Here is a 12626-nt window from a genome sequence, read left to right on the forward strand (position 1 = left end):
GTTATAGCTTTTGGGGACTTTTTTGTGGCAATGTTTGACTTTAGGATTATTTTTGTGTTTATGCGAAAAATGTCATAGTATTTTGTATAATTATTTCAATGATTCAATAAATTGCAAGGAAATTGTAATAACATTAATTATATTCTTTTTAATGGATGCCTGCTGTATATTTCGTGTTTATTTTTTCTTTTTTTAAAGATTTTATTTATTTATTTGAGAGGTAAAATTTCAGACAGGTAGAGGGAGAGACAGAAAGATCTTCCACGCACTGGTTTACTCCCCAAATGGCTGCAATGGCCAGAATTGAACCAATCCGAAGCCAGGAGCCAGGAACATCCTCCAGGTCTCCCATGCAGGTGCAGAGGTCGAAGCATTTGGGCCATCTTCTACCGCTTTCCCAGGCCATAGCAGAGAGCTGGATTGGAAGAGGAGTAACTGGGACATGAACCAGTGTTCATATGGGATGCTGGTGCCACAGGCAGAGGTTTAGCCTACTATGCCACAGCACCAGCTCCAACATCACTAATCCTTCCAATCCATGACCACTGGGTTTTCTTCCATTTTTTTCTTGGTTTTATTATTTTTAGCATACAGATCATTTCACTCCTTGATTAAATTTATGCCTAACTTTTTTGTTGTTTTTAATATTATTAGAAAGTGATTTTTCTTTATTTTTTCAGATTATTCACTTTTCAAGTATAGAAACACAACTGATTTTGTAAATGTCTTTCTTTTAGATTATTCAGCATTTAACATTTATTTTAAACCCACAGAGAGCATGCTCCCAACTTTTGCTTCACTCCCACAATGTTTGCAATAGTGGGAGTGTGGGAGCCAGGAGCCAGGAATTCAATCCAAGTCTCCCACATGGGTGACAGAAACCTAAATTCTTGAGTAAGTATTACTGCCTCTCAGGGTCCACATTATCAGGAAGCTGGAATTATGAGGCAGAGCCAGGAGCCAAGCCCAAGTACTCTGATGTGTGTCGTGGGCTTCCTAGCCAACATACTATCCAATAGACTTAATGTTTATCTCACACAACAAACAGATCTGTATATTTTGATTTGGTATCCCACAATTTTACTGAATTTCTTTATTAGTTCTACCGGCTTTTGTTGGATGGAGGCTCTGGGGTTTTCTACATACAAGATTATGTCATCTGCAAATAGAGACAATTTTATTTCTTCTTCCAGGTGAAGATGAGTTCTCTTTTCTTTTTCTTCTAATTGCTTTGAATAGGACTTCCAAGAATATATTGAATAGAAATGTAAAAATAAATATCCTCATCATATTCCCATATTCCTATTATTAGAGGAAAGACTTTTGGGTTTTCAACATTGAATATGATGTTAGTTATGGACTTCTGATAAATGACATTGAGATACTTGCCTCTATACCTAATTTGTTCAGCATTTATCAGTAAACAATGCTGAATTTTATAAAATTGCATCTATTGAAATATCTTATAATTTTTAATTGTTTTATTCTGTTAATGTGGTATATCACATTTATTGATTTACATATGCTGAATTCGGCTTTCATCGCATGGATGAATGATGAGAAATTTTGACATCATTTATTTAGTAAGCAATTATTTCCCAAAGAAAAAGGGTTGTGTTCCAATGAAGATGGAAAGAAATTGCATAGATTATATATTATTACCTAAAAATTAGTGTAATACTTCTCGGCTTGAGACAAGAATAGTATAAAGTTTTGAGGGTCAGTAATACAGAAGCAGCTTAGTTAAGTGTTTCTGGCTTTGAGCTTCTCATGAGGCTATCGTCTTGCTTTTGGATGGATTATTGCTATGGCTTTTATGGGGCTGAACAAACTGTTTCCAAGCTTACTCATGTGGGTATTATTAAGAAGTATTAGTTTTTTGTTCAATTTGTAGGGCTTTTTCTAGACAGACTGACCTATGGGAAAGAGGAAACAAATTGAATCTCCTGTAACCTAAGTTCAGAAGTGGCATGGCACCTCTTCTGCTTTAGTTGATGGATCACATACACCAACACTCCCACAGGACACAGTAAGCATTCTGAGGCACAGGGTGGGGCACCATTACATCTGAATAACAGAACCTTTGACCTGGGATCCAAAGATTTGAGACTTTAGTAAAGATATTTGTAAAATAAGAAAAAAAAAAAAAAAAACTCTTTCCTTTGCCCTCCTGAAAAGCTGTATTAAAAACAGTGACAATATAAATGTATAAATGATTTCCTTTTTACCTGATACCTTCTAATCTTTGGGAAACATAAAGCAGTAGTGTAGTGTACTTAAGCAGTGAAGAGATGAACTTAATGTCCTCCTTAAATGGGTTCTGCTTTTGTGTATTCTCAGGTTCTTTCAGTAGTTTTCTGGAAAGATCTATTCTTAAGTTGAAGTTAATGCAGTTTACTTAATTGAAGCAGTTGAACAGAAGATCACTGTAACTACACCTTTGAGGTGCCACATTATCAATTCTTGTTGAAGCTTGCATTTATCTTCTGGGGACCTGTAAAATAATTTTGCGGCCGGCGCCGCGGCTCAGTAGGCTAATACTCTGCCTTGCGGCGCCGGCACACCAGGTTCTAGTCCTGGTAGGGCACCGGATTCTGTCCCGGTTGCCCCTCTTCCAGACCAGCTCTCTGCTGTGGCCCGGGAGTGCAGTGGAGGATGGCCCAAGTGCTTGGGCCCTGCACCCCATGGGAGATCAGGAGAAGCACCTGGCTCCTGCCTTCGGATAGGCGTGGTGCGCCCGCTGCGGCGGCCATTGGTGGGTGAACCAATGGCAAAAGGAAGACCTTTGTCTCTGTCTCTCTCTCACTGTCCACTCTGCCTGTCAAAAAATAAATAAATAAATAAATAAAAATAAAAGAAAATAATTTTGCTTTTCAAGGGCTTATGAATCCTGTTTTGATGTTTTCCCAAGAAATTTTATATATGCTTCAAGGTAGAACATCGCAGTAAATTAACTCCAAAGCTAAACGACACACTAGGCTGAGAATTCACACATTGTTTTTTTGTTTGTGTGTTTGTTTTTGTCTGTTTTATTCTACCTGAATTGGGGTAGGAGGAATTTCTTGGCTTAACTATTGTACACAGAGAAAGATTCACATAGTTAGATTTTGCTAAGTTTGCCTCCTTAAATACAATTAAAAAAAAAAACTAATATTTTTCAATGTGTTTCCATGCATAATGAACACATTATATTTTAAAATATGGTCATAATCAAGACAATTAGTGCAAACAAGATGTATAGTTAGGCTATAATGCTCAGAGCAACTACTTACATGGAATAATTGTAATTCAAACACCTGCCAGTCTCTTCTTCATTCATTTTAAGAGATATGTTCATTTTTTCCCCTTTATTGATTTTTCTCTGCTCATTAGAGATCACTTCATCTCCCTTTGAATTGTTTCTCTTACTGACCTGACACTTCTTGTAGGTGCTTCACTTCTTAATAATGGCAATTGCTGGATATTGAACAAATATTACATGACTATGGAACTGAAACTTTTCACACCATTATAGCTCAGTATTGGTAAGTGAAATTTTATACACTTCAAATTAGCTCAAAGAATGGCATTTAGAAATATTGGGCCTGGGGAATGGCAAGGGCAAAATAATAATAAAAATGTCCAAAAATGCAATTACAATTTTGGTATCTTTTAAAATTTGGGTAAAATAATTTTAGTTATCTAGAATTAAACATATTTGATGATGTCACACTCCTACACTTAATGGCTTTCTATGTTCTTTCATTGATATTTTTATAGTAGTAATGTAAAATAAACTTAATCATACACAGTAAATATTTGACCATTGAATAGACAGAAGAAAAACATTAAATTTCTTTGTATATATACATATATATATACATACATTTTAGATATATATTATATATTCATATATGAGATGTGGCACTTGATAATTTGAACTTTCTCGAAGATGGTAATATTTATTTTTTCCAAATTGCAGTTGGGAAGTGGCAGAAAACAGATTATATAGAGCATTTCATTCAGTATTGTCTAACCTATTTCTATAACCTACAGCATTTACTGACTTTTCATGTTCCTATTGGTTGCATTAATATATAATGTAGTCTACAGGTATTATACCTGTAACCAAAAATGGAAATAGATTTCTTTGCACATTTCTTTGTGAAATGTGCACATTTTGGAAAGATAGATAAACAGAGTACAGATGAGGCACAACAAATGATGAGAGAAGTTAAAAGAAAATTCAAACAATTAAAAGGAATATATTACAGCTTTTGTCATATTCATGAAGATTGCCAAAGGGATGTACCCACCTCATAACAGGACATACTAGTAGGAACTGGAAGAAATACTGAACCCACTAGTCACTTTCACTCCTTCCTGATTCCTTTGCCTGTTCCTTTTCTCCTGTTCTTATTTGCTTCCCCTCACCTCTATTCATCACTGGTATGTTTAGATTCGAATCACTGATGATGTGTCTGTCTCACAAAACAAAGTGATAGGCTTTCAGGGCAAAAGTCAACTACTCATTTCACAAGCCTCCTCATTTTCCCCTAGAGGCCCCACTTCTTGCAAATAAAAGCTCTGGTTGAATTCTTTGATTTGCAGCCAGAGTAAGATAATAGAAAGTTTCAATATCTACAGATGAATTTTTTGAGATCCTGGGGAAGCTATATGAGTAGGAATAACCATAGTAACTCCTAAGCAAATCAATATGACAATGGCATATGCAAAAATTCTACCACAGCACTACATGGAAACTTTTCAGATCACTTATACTGCAGAATAGATCTTAAAGTATTTCAGAGGTGGAAAAGTGGTTTATATGCAAAGGATGGAAGGTCAGAAAAGCATCACATTTCTCAAGACTAAGTTATAAAAATGTTTTCCAAAAATTAAAAGTTGCCACTGGGAAAATGTAAATGTGACAGAAACTATTCAAATCATGAAAGGGAACAGATGGAATAAAATGTTCACATTTTAACAAAATTCATAAATAACATAAAGAATACATAAGAGAACCACGGAGTGTGAAGTAAATCAAGATAAATGAGATTTAAAAAGTTTATATGATAAGTGAATGCTAAGACTTAAAAAATAAGTATCTTTTGGCCAGCACCACGGCTCAATAGGCTAATCCTTCACCTGCGGTGCTGGCACACCAGGTTCTAGTTCTAGAATCCGGTCGGTGCGCCGGATTCTGTCTCAGTTGCTCCTCTTCCAGTCCAGCTCTCTGCTGTGGCCCGGGAGTGCAGTGGAGGATGGCCCAGGTCCTTGGGCCCTGCACCCACATGGGAGACCAGGAGAAGCACCTGGCTCCTGGCTTCGGATCAGTGCAGTATGCTGGCCGCAGCGTGCTGGCTGCAGCAGACATTGAGGGGTGAACCAACGGAAAAGGAAGACCTTTCTGTCTCTCTCACTGTCCACTCTTCATGTCAAAAAAATATGTAACTTTTTAAATTAAGTATGTTAAAAAAGAAATGTATTCTGAAGCCAGAGTGCTGTTTAGGACATCTGCCATTCTATGAGTTTGTTGTGTATCCCGCTTCCCATGTTGGATCGTTCTCTCCTTTTTAATTCTATCAGTCAGTATTAGCAGACACTAGTCTTGTTTATGTGATCCCTTTGTGTGGTGGAATGAGAAGGCCATGGCAAGATAGCCACTGGCAACAGAGTCTGCCTGGCAACAGGCTGTGATTGGATGGTTTCAGAAACCACATGACAGCAGAGTGTGCCTGGCAACAGGCTGTGATTGGATGGCTTCAGAAACTGCCTGGCAACAGTGTGTGATTGGTTAGGACATAGACCACCCCTTAACCGGATTGGCTGCCTTGGCTATATAAGCTGTTGTAGCAACTGAAATAAACGAGTCTGTAGGCTGTTTGCCTTAGGCCTACTTTCACCTGACTCCCGGGGTCTGTGTGGTGACTCCGTGCCTCTTGCCCCCACCACGCTCCTCCTCCTCTCAGAAACAAATCCACTGCAACACTTTTGACTCTTAATTCTATCATTATGATCAATTATGAACTGAAACTGATCAATTTGACTAGTGAGATGGCATTGGTACATGCCACCTTGATGGGATTGAATTGGAATCCCCTGGCACGTTTCTAACTCTACCATTAGGGTAAGTCCGATTGAGAATGTGCCAAACTGTACGTCTCCTCCCTCTCTTATTCCCACTCTTATATTTAACAGGGATCACCTTTCAGTTAAATTTAAACACCTAAGAATAATTGTGTGTTAATTAAAGAGTTCAACCAATAGTATTAAGTAGAACAAAAAAATACTAAAAGGAATAAAGCAGTAAGTTGTTCCTTGACAATCAGGACAAGGGCTGATCAAGTCATTGCTTCTCATAGTGTCCATTTCACTTAAGCAGGTTTCCTTTTGGGTGCTTGGTTAGTTGTCACCTAACAGCACTCTGGCCTCAGAATCAGCCCTTAAGGCATTCGGATTCATCTAAAAAGCCCATGAGAGTATTTCAGGCATGGAAAGCCAAGACACTCTGGTCAAAAAAAAAAAAAAAAAAAACCAACTAAACTAAATGAAAGATCTCTGTGAGTGAGATCCCAGTGGAAAGAACGGGCCATTAAAGAAGGAGGTACCTTTCTCTGAAGGGAGGAGGAAATTTCCACTTTGACTATGACCTTGTCTAAATAAGATTGGCTCAAGAGGCTTCCGTAGCCTTGGCAGCTCATGACAAGAGCCTTTGGTGATTACTGACGCCATAAACAAGAGTGTCAATTGTTAAATCAACAACAGGAGTCATGGTGCATTTACTCCCCATCTAGTATCTCTGTCCTTAATGTGTTGTATTATGCAAATTAATGGTATAACTAGTACTCAAACAGTACTCTATACTTTGTGTTTCTGTGTGGGTGCAAACTGTTGAAATATTTACTTAGTATGTACTAAATTGATCTTCTGTATATAAAGATAATTGAAAATGAATCTTGTTGTGAATGGGATGGGAGAGGGAGCAGGAGATGAGATGGTTGTGGGTGGGAGGGAGGTTATGGGGGGAAAAAGCTACTATAATCCAAAAGTAGCATTTTGGAAATTTATATTTATTAAATAAAAGTTAAAAAAAGAATATACCAAAAGGTAAGAAAAGAAAATGTCACTCATAATCCCCATATCCAAAGATATTTTTCCAGTATATTAGGCATATAAAATACACATACCTATATCATAGTTTGAAATATTTTCACACTTTCTGTGCATGTTGTATTGTGGCCTTTTGTCACTAAACAAACCACAGAGTTTATTAAAAAAAATCCTTAATTGTTAAAAAAAGAGAAATGTAAATTCAGTTATAGGTAATTTATATTAGGATAGCTAAAATGAATGAATAAATAAATAATAGGATAACAATTAAAAGCAAACAAAAACATTGTACATTTTATACTTGATGATCTTTAAACACATGTCCCCTCTAATATAGCAGCAAAATATATGAAGAACCTTAGAAAAATTGTTTGTCAGCACCTCCCCCTAAAAAGATCAATGTTAATACACATTAACTGATTCATCTCCAAGCTCAACAGTTTAAGGAAATATTTTAAATGATACCAGGAATTTGGATTCCACCCTCAGTATTTCTGAAATTGTCACACAATGTTATGAGTACATGTTCTTTTAAAATTTATAAAGATTAGTTATAAAATTAATTATCTTTTGTCACAAAGACATGTCAACAAAATTTCCAAATAGTTATACAGGCAAAATTCCCTAACTCAGAGCAATAAAATGTAATTTAATGACTAATACAAAACAGAAAATGAGAAGATATATCCTATAGATAATTTTTCCTAAAAGAAGAAAACAAAATTTAAAAATTAGGGTGATGGTTCATGTCCCAGCTGCCCTCCCTTTTTTGCCTATTAACATTTTTATTTCATTTTTATTTTGAAATATAGATTCTTGAGAGTTGTAAAAAAATGTACAAGGGAGTATTGGGTCATTCATTACAATTGCTCCCAATGGTATAGTATAATACTAAATCCAGGAAATTGCTATCAGTACAGTTGATAGAGCTTATTCAGATTTTACCAATTTCACATGAATTTGTTTGTGTATATATAGTGTATACAGTTCAATGCAGTTTTGTCACATATAGATTTGTGTAATCAAGATGTAGGACTGTTGTACAAATAAGGGTCCTTTAAATCCAAACTTGCTTTCCTCCAACCCTAATGCCTGGCAATCTCTCTAATGCCTGGCAATCTCTCTCTCTCTCTCTCTCTCTCTCTCTCTCTCTCTCTCTCTCTCTTTCTTTTGGTCTAAGTCTAACTTCTTTGAAGTCCAAGGGAACTGCTGCATGTATTAGGGTTTACATCTTTTATTGCATATGATTTCATACTATGGGCATGCTGAAATCTAAGCATTCACTCAATGTACATTTGAGTTGTTTTAAGTTTTCATTTATCAAGGATAAATGTCCTAGAGCATTAAGTTCTGGGCTGTATATTAAATGCATGTTAAGTTATATGAAAAACTGTCGGGAATGTTTTCCAGAGGGGCTCTACAGTCATACACTACCAGCAGTGTATGAGTGATCTAAGTTCTCTGGCATCCTGACAAAAACAACTCAAAATTGTAATTTAAAAAAAATGAGAGAATTCCCATTAGCTGGCTCACTCCCCAAATGCCTATATTAGCCAAGGCTGGGCAGAGGCTGGAGCTAGGAATCAAGAATGCAATCAGGTCTCCGACATGAGTGGCAGGAAGCCAGCACTATTATGTTGCAGGGTCTGCAGTATCAGGAAGCTGGAGTCAAGAGTTGGAGCCAGGAATCAAACTCAGGTACAACATTGTGGGATATGTGTTTCCTAACCAACAACTTAGCTCCTAGGCCAAATGCTTGCCCTATTTTTGAAGCTCTGGTCTGCCTCTGCCTTCTACAGATGGCATTATTACTGCTTGTGGAATCGAAGCCACGTGAAGAAAGGTTTACTCTGACTTCCCATGTGACAATGTACATGGAAATAATCCCTGTTAGAAACATTTGATCACTATTGCAACTAAAACATCCAGGACTGGGGAGTAGTACTTTCTGTTAAGGGAGTTCATATTAGTGTTGGATAATTGATTTCTGTCCCTCTTTTGATACAGCTCTCTGCTAATGGCTTGGGAAAGCAGTGGAAGATGGTCCAAGTCCTGGGGCCCCTGTACCCATATGGGAGACCCCGAAGAAGCTCCTGCCATTGCAGCCAATTGGGGAGTGAACCAGAGGATGTAACTCTACCTTTAAAATAAATAAATAAAATCTTTAAAAATAATATGGTGCTAGAAATGTGCTTGAAATTAATACATGGAAATGTTACATGAAAGTCCTTAGAGTATCTAATCAAAGCAGTGTGCAGTAAAGTGAACTTTTAATTCTTAATATATTTAATCATGAAGAGAAGATATAGAAAATAAATAAATTATACATATGCCTTAAGAAGGTATAGGTAAAGAGAAAGAGATGACATTAAAATGAATTTTAAAAGTAAAACTACTCAAAAAGCTAATATGATTAAAGAAACTAAGAGTCATAATTCTGAAATGGTCAACAAAATAGAGAAATATCTAGTAAGCCTGATAAAAAATTAAAAAAATAAAAATAAAGCATATTAACAATTAGTAAAAATATATAGATAAAAATATTAAACATTAAAGAGATAAAATTATAAATGGAAAATACTTATTCAAGAAATGTGACAAAATAAACAGGTAGGCCTGATTTTAAAATGTGTAAAACTTGAATAAGACAAACTACATAAAATAAATGGAAAAGCTGGATAATTATTCCTATGGTTTCTTAGTCCATGTTATCTAAAATAATTAGAGCATAGATAATAAATTTCTTTCTAATTTATCTTAAAAACCCAACTGAACCCTGATATACATTGATACACATGGTACAAAAATAGAAAACTTTCATTACAAAAGTGCTGCAGATTAATATTTTTCAGGAGAATTTAGTTCTGAAATTAGCCTCTAAGTTGAAAATCTGTTTAATATTGGGAAATACATTTGGAAAACCACTTATAACAACATAATATATTGTTCTCTCTTGTCAAATCCAGTCAATCAATTACTCTTTATATTTACCAGATTACAACAGATTAAAAAATTTGGAAGTAGGCATTGGGTCTAGTAGTTAAGATGCTAGTTAGGATAACTGCATCCTATATTGGAGTGCCTGGTTTTGATTCCCAGCTCCAGTTCTTAACTCCAGCTTCCTGCTAATGTAGATCCTAGCAAACAGCAGTGATAGTTATGGCTCAAGTATGTTGGGCTCCTGACACTCACATCAGAGATCTGGATTGAGTTCCAGGTCCCGGTTTCAGCCCCACTCTTTCCTGACCTGGTGCTGTTGTGGGTATAAGGGGAGTAGACCAGCAGAAAGAAGCTTTTTGTGTGTGCCTTTCTCTCTCTTTCTCTCTCCCTCCCTCCCTCCATCCCTCTCTACCTCTCTCTATCTCTAATTCTATCTCTATCTCTATCTTTGTCATCTCTATCTCTCTATCTTGCTGACAATTAATTAATTTAATTTTTTAATAACTGACATTTAGGGACTCGATTTAAAAACATGTACATTTATAGGAAAAAAGCTATTTTAGATCTTCCACATTAAGAGAAGCTGACAGGAAATGAAGCCACCTTAATAGAGCCTTTTAATTTCCTGTGTTCTGCTCTTTTCAGAGGACACATGCATTGGGTGTAATGATAGGACAAATGACTCATGCTGGTTCACACTTTCTCTGTCTCTGTCCCTCTCCCTCATCCCTCCTCCTCCTTCTCTCTTTCTCTTGCTTCTGCCTTTTTTTCCCCTCTCTTTCTCTCACTGTTTTCATGGGGAAAATATGACATAATTTAAAAACAGATAAGCTTTCCAGTATAAAATACTCAGTGGAATATTAAGATATCTACCTCAATAAAATATTCAAATACAAATATGTCGTGGAAAGTTGGTTATTACAGAAAAGCAAAGTTAGTATAATTTTAAGAAGTAAGAAAAGGTTAATATTGCAACCATTTAGTTAAAGGAAAAAATATGTAAATATCTTTGTGATTGTTAAAAATTTTTAAGTAGAATCAATATTTGGCAAATAAATTTATTTATGATACAACCATATTCCCCAAACTAAAGGAAAACCCAACCCATGTACCATGTACTTACAAATACAACACAAGGACCCATTTCATTAATTAAGAAAAAAAAAGCAGGAAGAAGACATAGATTCCATTATCATCCCTAGACTTTGAAGTTTTAATGGAAGTCTTGATTGAATTAATACATTAATTAAAATATTGAAGTCATGAACAAATTGTCATCATTTCAAAAAGTATAGTAATTGGAAAAATACGATAAAATTTCTACTTTATGGGCCGGCACTGTGGCGTAGCAGGTAAAGCCGCCACCTGCAGTGCCAGCATCCCATATGGGCACCGGTTCCAGTCCCACCTGTTCCACTTCCAATCAAGCTCTCTGCTATGGCCTGGGAAAGCAGTAATAGATGGCCCAAGTCCTTGGGTGCCTGTACCCGTGTGGGAGACCCAGAAGAAGCTCACGGCTCCTGGCTTCAGATCAGCACAGCTCCTGCCATTGCAGTCAACTAAGGGGTGAACCGTTGGATAGAACACCTCTCTCTCTGCCTCTCCTTCTCTCTGCATAACTCTGACTTTCAAATAAATAAATAAATAAATCTTTACAAAAAAATTCTATTTTATGTTATAACAGGAAAAAATACCACTACATGTCAGAGGATATTTTATTAAATTATAGAAAGAGTATCAGTATACTAAAATAAATAGACTTATACTAAATGTGATTGAAAAAATAGAAGATATTTCCATAAATAATAGTAGCAAGAACTTTAAAACACAGAGGGATAAACAAAACAGGAATTATGTAAGATCTGAAAACAAATTTCAGACTTTTTCTAAGTTATATAAAAATTAATATAGTTTACTCTTAGATGAGAAGATTCTATATCATAAAAATATGAAAGACTCAGTAGTGAACATCAACCCAGTTCAATCAACTTGTCTGAGTAGTTTGTTTTAAGGACAACACATTTATTCTAAAGTTTATCTGGATGAGTTAATGATCAAGCGTAGTCAGAAAAAGTTTGAAAAATAGAGTATTAGGAGAAAGTTGGATTTTTTTAAAAAGATGGTAATAATGACCAAACAGACCAAAAGAAGCAAATGAAGAGTCTTATGCACACATGCAAAATTGTAAAAAAGATAGAATTTCACTTCATTAATGAATAATATTGGGATTATCCCAGATTCATATCATAACAAAAAATGAATTATCTATGAGGCTGGAATTGTGATGTAGTGGGTAAATCTACCGCCTTGTGAGACCCACATCCCATATGGGCTCTGATTTGAGTCAAGGCTGCTACCCTTCAATCCAGCTCCCTTCTAATGTGCCTGGGAAAGCAGGGGAGCGTGGCCCAGGTGTTTGGGCCCCTGCACCCACATGGGAGACCCAGAAGAAGCTCCTGGCTCCTGGTTTCGACCAGGTCCAGGCCTGGGGCCATTGTAGTCATTTGGGGAGTGAAGATCTTTCTCTTTCTCCTTCTCTCTCTCTCTCTCTCTCTCTCTCTGTATTTTCCTCTCTCGTAACTCTGCATTTCAAA

Source organism: Oryctolagus cuniculus, chromosome 14, assembly GCF_051225735.1.
Source record: "Oryctolagus cuniculus isolate XC-2025 breed Fujian yellow rabbit chromosome 14, ASM5122573v1, whole genome shotgun sequence".
In the NCBI taxonomy this organism is placed as follows: Eukaryota; Metazoa; Chordata; class Mammalia; order Lagomorpha; family Leporidae; genus Oryctolagus; species Oryctolagus cuniculus.